The following is a 13,076-nucleotide window of genomic DNA, read 5'->3' on the forward strand; positions in this document are numbered from 1 at the left end:
CTGTCCTTCCACTCTACACCCCTCCATTCCACTCTACTCTATGCCACACCACACTTCTCTGCACCACTCAAGTTTACTCTACTCTACGCAACTCCACTCTTCACCACTCCACACTCCACACCGCCTCACTCTACACCACACAATGCCACTCCATTCCACTCTACTGTACTCCACTCTCTGCTAGTCCACTTTACACCACTCCACTCTATGCCACCCCACTCCACTCTACGCAACTCCGCTCTAAGCCACTCCACGTCACTCCGCTCTAAGCTGCTCCACTCTACTTACGCAAATCCACTTTATTCCACTCCACTCCACAGCATTATATTCTACACCACTCCATGTTACTTTCCTCTATGCCACTCTCTTCTGTGCACTCTACTGTATGCCACTATACTGTACGGATCTCCACTCTACGCCACTCCAATCTACGCCACTTTTTGCCACTCCATTCTATGCCACTTCTCTCCATTCTACATCACTCTCCTCTACACTAGTCTCCTCTGTGTCACTAACTGTTAGCCATGTTGAGCAGCAGCTGTGCTGTTGTACCACATTGCTAAAAGACATTGGCAATAGGCGTGACATATAGGCTTTGCCAATGCTTGTTACTAAGGTCTCTAAGGTCTCTAGTTCAAGTGGACTAGAGGGGTCTGGTGTTGTACCGCTCTGCCTCCCACTCCTGACAGTCAAGTGCTAAGGATGTGTGGGGGGGGGGTGGGGCGGGATACTTGATATTCAGTTAGTATTTAATAGTAAGGAAGTCTTGGAGCAACAGAGGTTAAAGACCCCAAGTGATACAATAAAGAATGGGCAACCCTTCATTGCCCAGGGAACCTTTAACCAGTGCCCATAGATACCAAGAGAGATAGCTTAAAGGGAGTGCAGTTACTGCAGAGATTTATGTAGTCCACTGGTTCCGCTCCTCGATCAGAGCCATGTGAGTTACCAAATATACGCTTACGATAGACAAATCGACTTGTGATTAAACAATTGACAAAGATTCCAACCAACATCACTTCGTAGCTGGACCACACACAACACTAGATGGAGAAGACCTTGCTGTATATGAATGGAGCCAAACTGAGGTCCTAGTAACTAGAGTTACTAAACCCAAAACATTACCATTCAACTGGCCTTCACGCCTTGGAACCCCATCCTCCATCAAGTCAAAACTTATGACCACTGAGATTCTTTTAGTTTTTTCTTCCCCTAGTCAACTCTACATGTGTATGTAAATATGCAGTTATCTCTCGTTTGTAAAAATTCTTCCTGTCTACCACACTGACTTCAGAAACCAGCAATCAACAGCCCTTATCCCAGAGTTTCTCAATTATTGTCACTTCATCTACTCTGCTATCTCAGAACAGTTTGTTACACGAGTTCAAAGAATTCAGTACGAGGCAGCCAGATATGCCATAACCTTAGTGAGCACAACCATGCCACACCCCCCTAAAGCACCCCACTGGCTTCCTGGCGCATACAAAGCTCAATCAAACTCACGATCAATGGCCATACAAGGACCTAGACTCAGGAATGCCCTCGGCTCAAATCGAAGATCCAATCCAAAGTACATGCAGTTCAGGAAACTTCTGAAAATCGAGGTATAGATTTACCTTTATCCAAGTTCTACTTAGAGTAAGGTGGGAGAATGATCGAAGAATTTCAGGCATGTTGAATCACAGATCCATTACAATCGGTCTGAGCTCTATGCTCCTGCCTTAATGGGTATCCCTTCAAACCACTGTCAAGCACTCTGAAGTAACCAGAGACACGCAGCACTGTATAAAACCACTTATTAGATTCCAGCCTTGGCTGGGTAGCTCAGTAGGTTGATGTGCATTCTGCAGACATGTGTTTAACCTTTGGAACACATGCTTCACACTCCAAAAGACAGTGTAAATGGAGTTTGTGTGCCCATGATCTGTGAACACTGGCAGTGTCTTCACCATGACATGAACTTGACATCTCTGCCAGTCTTTCTTCTGAGGTAAAAAACACGAGCACTGTTGCAGCATATAAACATACAGGGGCATATTTCCAAGCCCCTGCCGCCACCAGTGGATCACTTTTTTTGGCGCTCCAGTGCAGACCCATATCTATGAGGCTATGCAAAGCCTCTTAGGATATAAGGCACTGAGTTGCCTTAGACTGCATCAGGGAGGCATTCCATGGACATTGCAATGAGTTTTCCCATGCAACTCTCATGGGTTTTGACGCATTCCCTGATTTATAAGGCAATGTAAACCTGGGAATGTGTCAAAATCTTATGCCTTCCCCAGTGGCGGCTGGGAGCACTTTAGAGAGGTGGGACAGGTGTTGGGTGGGTGATTGCATGCATAAATATATATACACTTATTAAATAAATAAAGAATAGAAATAGGCACTTCCCTTTCTTCACGAATGTCCTCCTCGCTCCGGTTCATTTTTTCTTCTTCTCGGCTCTGCCTCCAGCACAGGATCCAGCCAACTCCTCTAACTGATCCTGGCACTGCTCTTATGCTGTTAACCAGCATGAGCGAAGCACCAGGATTGGAGGGAGCAGCCTTTCTCAGTGCTCTTGGGAGCACTGGATGCCTGTGCTTTCGCTAACCCAGCTGTCTAAGACAGCTGGTTTAGAGAGGTTTAAAATGCATGTCTAGCTGGCCATTGCAAGACAGACCGCTAGCCAAAGAGACATGCGCAATTCAATCTTAAGTGCACAGCTCACTGCTGCCACTCAGTAGCAATGGCCCTGCCCCGTCCTGACACTCGGTTCGGGACAGGTTGGCGAAAAATAAAATGGTAATAAATTAACATTATTTCCACTTCATTTTTCATCTCTAGGGCTGTTCTGGGGGTATTTTTCAGTGGAGCGATACTCCTCCGCTACAATTGAGGAGCCGTTTATGTCCTCCCCAGGGCAGGTGCAACAAGGAGAAATATCTTTATTTCTCCTCGTTCTTCAAAGTCGAGCATAGCGCGCAAGGCTGCTTGTCGACCTGTTGTAATCTATTCTGTGGGCTTTAACCATGCCCATCTCACGTCCATCACTTTCATTCGTCCTGGGCCTGCCTTCCAAAAAATCCCTTGATGTTGTTGGTAAATGCTTTACGTTTGTCCCTCCTTGAGGCTGTTTTGTTACTGCCTTTGAGACAGACCTTGTTACATGGATTATCGCATGATCGGCACGATAGCTTCATGCCGGTTCACTATTTTTCTTTTGCCTAGCCGCTTCACTTATAGAGGTATGTTGTTTCTTTTTCTTCCTTCGTTTCGGGCTTCTTGCTGTTTCTTTGCGATGTCTTCAGGGTCTTTTTATTTGTTGAATTTTTTTGCAGATTTATGTAGCGCAACCTTGACACGGAGGTATTGGAGCGCTTTATTTGACTTTTTTGTAGTTTTATATAGCGCAAACTCGATACAAAGGTATTACAACGCTTTGCAAGAGCACTGGTTACATTACACAAGAACACATTCACTTTTGGTACCAAGGGGAGATTAAGCATTTTGCCCAGAATCACAGGATGTTGAGATAGTGCCGAGACTCGAACTACGTTCCCAGCACCAAAGTTGGAGCTCGGGCCCTTATGTCACATCCTCTCCCATAGGGTTCTTTGTCTTGTGCCTGTTGAGACAGTCTGGGAATAACTTTTTTTTTTTTTTTTAATATAGCACTTGGTAATACAGGTTCTGCCATTTAAGAGCGCTGCAAAGCAGGTGCCATTCTTTACAAAATCTCTATAACTCATTTGCATCGACATTCCAGAGATGAAGAGGTGATAAAGCTATGGCAGGATTGTAATCTGTGACATTCTTGTGCTGTCAAGGCCTCTGCAGTGGATGCATTAACCAAATTACTTGAGTAAAGCTTAACACTAGGCAATAGCACGTGCTCTTGATAACCTCAGGAGGGTCACCAACAAAGCACATAGGTTAGTTCTAGGCAAGAAGGTTGCGAAAGGTGTTGTCTCCAAAATGGTGGAAAAGGAGTCATGGCTCCAGATCCAAGCACTTCAAGGCCTCAAGCTTGATAGCAACAAATATTTAGCCTTTGGATGTAAATTGGGCCTCTTCAAATAGAGTTCAGTTAGCGCAATCTCAATGCAAAGGCATTACAGTGCTTTACATGAGCAAAGGTTACATTAAACAAGAACACATTAATTTTTGGTAGCAAGGGAAGATTAAGGCCCTCATTATGACATTGTCGGTAAATCTCGCTTACCACCGCGGTGACGGCTACCAACATACCAAAGCGGTGGCGAATATCCATTCACCATATTATGACACACACACACACAAATCTGACAGAATACAGCCACATACACAAAATCGCCAGCCCAAAGGTCAGTGCTAAACTGGCAGTCCCAACACCCATACCGTCACGCCAACAAAGCAACGCCCATCACATTATGACCCACGAATCACCACAGCGGACATTCAACGGCGATAAACCATTGGCGGTACATACCTCCCTGCTCAGAATGGACACCCACATACAAAACAACACTACATTGGCAAATACTAAAAACACACACCTGACATTCATACACACACTACACCCACAGCACTATTAAACACACACCCACATTACCAACAACCCTTTACGAATACAAATCATTGCCACGAGACTTACACCAAGATCACTGCGACAACCAGACACACACCACTTACACCAATACATCCCTCATGCACCCCACATCACACACCCCACCACATTACTCAACAAACTCTCACCAACATACACCACACAACACCCATGCCCCCCTAAGGGCACCCCCGTTTCACTGATGAGGAGTTAAGGGTCATGGTGGAGGAAATTGTCAGGGTAGAGCCACAGCTGTTTGGAGCACAGGTACAGCAGATATCCATTGCAGGGAAGATGGAACTATGGGGGAGAATTGTGGACAGGGTGAACGCCGTGGGACAGCATCTAAGAACAAGGAACGACATCCGGAAGAGGTGGAACGACCTACGGGGAAAGATACATTCAATCGCAGCAAGGCACCAGCTCGCCAAACTGAGGACTGGCGGTGGACCCCCACCTCCTCCCCCACCACTCACAGCATGGGAGGAGCAAGTCTGGAGTAGCCGGAGGACTGGACACTGGTTAGTCAAATATTACCACTTATCACCTCCCATACCTGCATGCCATCTCACACCATCACCCTCACTCCCATCACTTCACTCCATCCCACATTCTACACCTACACATATGACTAACCACAATGCCAAGCCCTGCATGCTATACCAATGCATGGACAGCCCTCCCAGCCCTGCATGGATACCCATCACCAAAGCGTGCACAGCATAGGGAAAACTAACAATCACACAATACATCACCATGCACAAGCAAAAGGTGGCAGGGCAATACCAACGATAGAGGGGAAGCCAGGGATGTACAATATGTCACACACATGAAGCATAATACATCACTTACATCCCCACAGGTACCCCAGCCAATGTCAGCGGAGAGGAGGTGCCACGACTATCCAGTCCCCCCACAGAAGATGCCCCCAGGGTTATATGTTGAAACCACGAGTGCTTCAACCACTCATGGCTCAACAACGAGTCCGGAACAACAACCTTGTTGGTATCACTAATGCCTTTACCACAAATGTCTTGACAACGATTTTTCGTTGTAAAGGCATTCCTGTTAAAGGCATTAGTGTTCAGCATGCACGGTTCCAGCATGCACCCCCCCTAGCCTCCACATCTAAAAATTACCGTGACCCCCCCACTTCCACAACCACCCCAACCCCCACCCCCAAAATTACCACAACCCCTTCCCCTAAAACCTAAAGTACCCGAACCCCCCAACCTACCCCTAAAACCTAAACCCTGACCCTCCTCCCCCAAACCCTAGTCACCCCAAGCCCCCCACCCCACCCCCAAAAACTAAAAATACCCAGAGTCCCCACCCTGCTCCTAAACCTAAAGCACCCCAACCCACCCCTAAAACCTGAACCCTGCCCCCCTCCCCCAAACCCTAATCACTCCGAAGCCCCCATCCCCCCAAAAAAAGCCCCAGTCCCAGCCCAACTTACCTGGTCCTTCACCGCATCGACTCCCTTCTTCTGTGCCTTAACCATGCATGTACGTGGTTCACACATGGGTGGTTAAGGCCCGAAAGCCAGGAAGTCATGGAAACCGAAACCGCTGTTTCACTTTAGTTTTCCACAACTTTGTGGTTTAGGAGTCGTTGTTCCGGGTGTTTCCCGCCCCGAGTGATGACAGTAACTCTGGACTTCTGGATCTGGGTGAACCTACCTGGCCCATTAGGGACCACTGGACAGCCAGTCACCCAAGCCCACTCACAGTCCACCACAGAGCCTCCCCCTTCAGTATCCAACACCACAGCACCCACCCAGCGTACCCACACCTCTGTCCCCAGGACATGTCAACCAGCAGTGTGCCCACCTGTACAGGGACCCCAGGCCACACTTCATGCCCAATACAATCAGGGCCCTGGGGTCAGTGGCAGTGGGCACACCGTTCAGGGGACAGAGGAACAGGCCAACAGGGACACTGGGAGGCCTGCTGTGTGCCAGGGGAGGACAGGCTCAGGGAACTGACTCTCCAGGAGGCACTCTCCAAGATCCTGGGAGCCTACCAGCATTCCCAGATCCTTGAGAACGCGCAGGAGAACAGGGGGCTGCAGGAGGGACAGTATCAGGGGATCAGTGAGGGCTTGCAGGCCATTTACACCACCCTGATCTCCATAGCAGGGGTGCTGGCAGACATGGCCAACATCATGAGGGAGCCAACAGCACACCAGCAGGCCCCTACCACTGGCCAATCCATTGAGCAGCCCTCCACTTCCGCTGCAGCTAGTGGGCAGGAAACCCCGCCACAGGACCCACAGGCCACCAGCACCCCTCCTCCTGCAGAAGGTGAGCCACCCTGCAAACGTTCCCTGCAACCAAGACAGAAGCCAGAGACACTTGTCAAGACCGCACCAGGAAATGAGAGTCTCCTGATTATCCCCCTTGTCTCCCACTCAGTCACCTTGTCCACTTTGAACTGCTGTTGCTCCCCTTCCTATGGCCTTTTGGACACTGTACCTGTGCTACAAACAGACTGGAACAATACCCTGGACTTTCCCCCATCATCACCTATTCCATTGCACTTTCCCCTTAATTTCTTAGCACTACAGTAAACACCCTTGAACACAATTTGACTACTAGTATTTTATGTATTGAAAATGTATGTTTATGGAAACAGTCACATCTAGTGCAAATGAACTGTACACTGGGGGAGCATAGATATAATGACCTGAGCTGGCTGTAGTCAGCACATCAGTACACAGTTGTTATGTCACCAACATCTGTAATATGACAAACCATAGGTGACAGTAAGATGCAAAGGAAGCTAATGCCATCATGCTACCGCCACACAAAATACACCAATAGTCATAGGAATGTGCAGTTGCACTGTCTCACCTGTGTGTCATTGGAAGTACTGACGGATAACTGATGTTCTGTTGTCCTCATCCTCAGCCTCTTCACCCTCACCGTCATCAGGGTCTACTGCTGCTACAGGGGCATTTCCAGTCTCCTGAAAAGGTACATGGCGTCTGAGGGCCAGGTTGTGCAACATGCAGCATGCCACTACTTTCTGGCAGACCTTCTTGGGTGAGTAGCACAGGGACCCAGGAGGCCGAAGGTCCTTTCGATGACCCGTCTGGTTTGCCCATGTGCCTCATTGTAATGTTCCTCAGCCCCTAAGTATTGAGGGAGCACATTTAGCCTCACACAATCCTATGGGGTTAACACCAGAAGGCAGATACTAACATACAGTGGGTGGGGACCAAGGCTCACCTATTAGCCACACCCTGTGCCTCTGTAGTTGGGCCACCACATTTGGGATGCTGCTATTCCTCAGAACAAAGGCATCATGCACTGACCCAGGATACTTAGCATTGACGTGGGAGATGTACTGGTCCGCCAGGCACACCATCTGCACATGCAGTGAGTGGACACTCTTACGATTCCTGATACCTGTTCATTCTGGTGGGGGAGGGACAAACGCAATATGTGTACTGTCAATCGCCCCAATAATATTGGGGATATGTCCCATTGCATAGAATCCGGACTTCACAGTGGCCAATTCTTTCACCTGGGGGAAAGAAATGTAGCTGCACATGTGTTTTGCCAGGGCAGACAACACTCTTGCCAGCATGATTGAGAACATTGGCTATGAAGTTCCTGCTGCCAAGCCCACTGACACTTGGAAAGAACCAGTTGCCAAGAAATGGAGCACTGATAGCACTTGCACAAGAGGGGGGATCCCAGTCGGATGACGGATAGATGAGATCAGGTCTGGCTCCAACTGGGAACACAGCTCAGTGATTGTGGCCCTGTCCAGTCTATAGCTGAGGATAATGTGCCTGTCCTCCAGTGAAGCTAAGTCCACAAGGGGTCTGTACACGGGGGTATGTCTCCACCTCCTATTCATCCACAGCAGTAGGTATCTAAGGGACACAAGAGTGAGTAGGCTGTCACAATTGGAACAATGGGACCACAACTTTAGTCTACTTGGGGCACTTACAGGGAGTGCAGAATTATTAGGCAAATGAGTATTTTGACCACATCATCCTCTTTATGCATGTTGTCTTACTCCAAGCTGTATAGGCTCGAAAGCCTACTACCAATTAAGCATATTAGGTGATGTGCATCTCTGTAATGAGAAGGGGTGTGGTCTAATGACATCAACACCCTATATCAGGTGTGCATAATTATTAGGCAACTTCCTTTCCTTTGGCAAAATGGGTCAAAAGAAGGACTTGACAGGCTCAGAAAAGTCAAAAATAGTGAGATATCTTGCAGAGGGATGCAGCACTCTTAAAATTGCAAAGCTTCTGAAGCGTGATCATCGAACAATCAAGCGTTTCATTCAAAATAGTCAACAGGGTCGCAAGAAGCGTGTGGAAAAACCAAGGCGCAAAATAACTGCCCATGAACTGAGAAAAGTCAAGCGTGCAGCTGCCACGATGCCACTTGCCACCAGTTTGGCCATATTTCAGATCTGCAACATCACTGGAGTGCCCAAAAGCACAAGGTGTGCAATACTCAGAGACATGGCCAAGGTAAGAAAGGCTGAAAGACGACCACCACTGAACAAGACACACAAGCTGAAACGTCAAGACTGGGCCAAGAAATATCTCATCTATTTTCTAAGGTTTTATGGACTGATGAAATGAGAGTGAGTCTTGATGGGCCAGATGGATGGGCCCGTGGCTGGATTGGTAAAGGGCAGAGAGCTCCAGTCCGACTCAGACGCCAGCAAGGTGGAGGTGGAGTACTGGTTTGGGCTGGTATCATCAAAGATGAGCTTGTGGGGCCTTTTCGGGTTGAGGATGGAGTCAAGCTCAACTCCCAGTCCTACTGCCAGTTCCTGGAAGACACCTTCTTCAAGCAGTGGTACAGGAAGAAGTCTGCATCCTTCAAGAAAAACATGATTTTCATGCAGGACAATGCTCCATCACACGCGTCCAAGTACTCCACAGCGTGGCTGGCAAGAAAGGGTATAAAATAAGGAAATCTAATGACATGGCCTCCTTGTTCACCTGATCTGAACCCCATTGAGAACCTGTGGTCCATCATCAAATGTGAGATTTACAAGGAGGGAAAACAGTACACCTCTCTGAACAGTGTCTGGGAGGCTGTGGTTGCTGCTGCACGCAATGTTGATGGTGAACAGATCAAAACACTGACAGAATCCATGGATGGCAGGCTTTTGAGTGTCCTTGCAAAGAAAGGTGGCTATATTGGTCACTGATTTGTTTTTGTTTTGTTTTTGTATGTCAGAAATGTATATTTGTGAATGTTGAGATGTTATATTGGTTTCACTGGTAATAATAAATAATTGAAATGGGTATATATTTTTTTTTGTTAAGTTGCCTAATAATTATGCACAGTGATAGTCACCTGCACACACAGATATCCCCCTAACATAGCTAAAACTAAAAACAAACTAAAAACTACTTCCAAAAATATTCAGCTTTGATATTAATGAGTTTTTTGGGTTCATTGAGAACATGGTTGTTGTTCAATAATAAAATTAATCCTCAAAAATACAACTTGCCTAATAATTCTGCACTCCCTGTATGTAATGTGACAGTGTTAATGGTGAGTTATGTGCCAATCTAATCTGTGACGCAGTTTATGTTGATATGACTGTTTCCCCCCCCGAAATGGCGACTGCCTCTCCTGTATGTAGGGACAGGTGGAAGTGAGGTAATTCCGCCGACGTTGGGCGTCGTGGCGGAAGGCGGTCTTGCACCGCTGTGCAGTTCCTCATTGGATAATATGGGGCTCTATGGAGTACAGCGGACAATCGGGGTCTGCGCCGGGGATGACGGTGTACACCGCCGCGGGCGTGACCGCCATTTTCTATCTGATTCCTCACTTGTTTCCTGACCTTCAACAGGAGAACACCTACACTGCGTGTGCTGCTGTGACCTGTGTCTGGATCCCACCATGGCCTTTGTGACCGGGGAAAGGGCCCCTGCCTTCACTTTGGAGGAGTTGGAGCGACTGGTGGATGGGCTCCTACCCCAGTACGGACTGTTGTATGGGCATTCAGACCAACAGGTGAGTACACATTGGGCACAATGCATGTGGGAAGGATGCATGGGGATGTGTGTGCAAGCATCGTGTCATCGGGGGGCGGGAGGGAATGTCTTGTGGTGGTGTACATGGTGTGCGCTGGGTGATGTGTGTGCTAATGGTGATGGAAACGGGTATGGTGGGTCATTTGTGTGACAGGCGGGACTGTTTGTTTAATGGTGTTCTCCTGTCTGTATTGCCTCTGCAGGTCAGAGCCATCAAAAGAAGGGGTTATGGTGTACCATCGGCAAGGACGTGCAGACCCTGGGGGTCTATGGCAGGTGGAGCACCTACTGTCCGAAACGGTGGGAGGAACTGAGACGCTGGGCACGGAAGACCGTGGAGGCCCAGCTGGGGATGGCCTCTCAACGAGGAAGGAGTGCCTGTCGGAACGTGACCACCTGATGGCCCGCATACTGGCGGTGGCCTACCCTGAGCTGGATGGGCGCTTGAGAGAATCACAGCAGCCACAACGGGGTGAGTACAGTGGGTATCATTACAATTTTGGCAGGTGGGGTGGGATCCGGGTGGTGGATGTGAGTTAGTGTGTGCCCCTAAGGCAAGGCCAGACATTGCAGCGTGGGTCATCTCTAGGGTAATGGGTGTATATCAAATTCAGGTAACCTAGTTTGTTAGCAGTCCATTTCATGCAGGGCATCGAGGGTCCCAGGAGGGGTGCAGTTGGCGGTGTGAGGCCCTCATCTTGCCTTGGCATCTAGACATATCACTGGCAGTGCAATGCATAGTGCTTAAGCCTGTTCCCTGTGTATGACGGTGCTGTGTATGCCAACTGTGGTGTTGGTGCAGTCATTGACCCAGTGTTTCCTTTGTCTCTCTCCCCCCCTTTTTTGTTCTGTCATCCTGTCCTTGTGTGCATTAGCATCATCTGGTGGAGGAGCAGGGGCTCCGGAGACAGAGGGAGCTGCATCCCTCAGGACCCAGGAGGCAGAGTCCACCGACGCTGAGGGAACCAGTGGGATGGAGGGCGAGGGGAGCACCACAGCGGAGACAGGAGGTGACAACACAGACTCAGATACCTCCTCCGAAGGAAGCTCCCTGGTGGTGGCGGACACCTCTGTGACCATCCCAGCTGCAGGCACACCCGCCACCTCTGTCCCAGCACTGCCCTCCCAGAAGCCCCTCGGCGAGTTGCCCGCTCACCCAGGAGATTGGGCATCTCCTTCGCCCCAGGCACCTCGGGCCCTGCCCCAGTGAGCCCTGCTGCCCTAAGTTATGAGGCTATTGACCTCCTGAGATCCATCTCTGTAGGGCAATCAACCATTGTGAATGCCATCCAGGGGCTGGCATCCCAGATGCAGCAATGCAATGCATTCATGGAGGGCATTCACAGTGGATTGGCGGTCCAACAGAGATCGATTCAGGCTCTGGCCTCCTCACTGATGGCAGGCATTGTCCCTGTTTCTACCGTCCCCCCTCCAACTACCACTTCCCAGTCCCATTCTGCTCAACCCCAACCCATTCCAGGGTTACTGACGAGCATGCTCACAAGACACCCACCAAGAGTGGCAGAGGCAAACACAAGCACCACACTTCATCCCACAAGCACTCATGCAAACACCAGACAGTTGCAAACACAACATCCACTGCCTCCACTGTCTCCTCCTCCTCTTCAACCTCCTTCCCAGTCACGTCCACACTCACACCCACATGCAGTACATCAACATCCACCACCAGCATCACCAAACCAAGCAGCACACGCACCTCACTAACAGACACCTCCACAACATCCTTGCATGCGTCCCCTGTGTCCTCCCCTACCCTGTCTGTCCCCCCTCCTAAAAGACACAAACGCAAGCACACACATCAAACAGCCATCCACCTCACATCAGCATACTGCCCAAGCACCTGCACCCAAATCCAGCAGACATACACCTCCTACAACCACTCCTTCAACCTCCACTCCCATCACTCCTCCATCCTCTCGCCCCACCGTCCCTAAGAAGCTTTCCTTGCCCAGCTTGACCGCTTCCCTCCCCAATCCTGCCCGTAAGAGCAGGGTCCAAACGACCCAGCCTAGCACCTCCAAACAGTCCACGGGGACAGTGGTGGCACCACCTAGTCGTGGTGGGAAGATTACCACACCTCCAGGCAAGGGGAAGGAGCCTGCACCTCCAGGCAAGAAGGGGAAGGAGTCTGCACCTCCTGCCTTGAAGGGGAAGAAGCTGCAGACTCCTGCGGGGAAGGCTAAGGACCACATACAACCTGCCATGAAGGGGAAGAAGCCACCAACCCCTGCCAGAAAAGGTAAGGAATCCACACCCCATGTCATGGAGAGGACGAAGCCCTCTACTCCAGCGGAGGGCGTCAGTGTGACACCGCCACCACCACCAGCGGTCACGGGGCCCCCACCGCCAGCTGAGAAAGGGCAGCCATCAGCACCTGCAGAGGCTGCCCAAGAGGCACCTCCATCTGCCACCACACTGCAGCCATCAGCACCTGTAGAGGCTGCCCAGAAGGCACCTCCAT

This window comes from Pleurodeles waltl, chromosome 4_2 (genome assembly GCF_031143425.1).
Source record: "Pleurodeles waltl isolate 20211129_DDA chromosome 4_2, aPleWal1.hap1.20221129, whole genome shotgun sequence".
NCBI lineage: Eukaryota > Metazoa > Chordata > Amphibia > Caudata > Salamandridae > Pleurodeles > Pleurodeles waltl.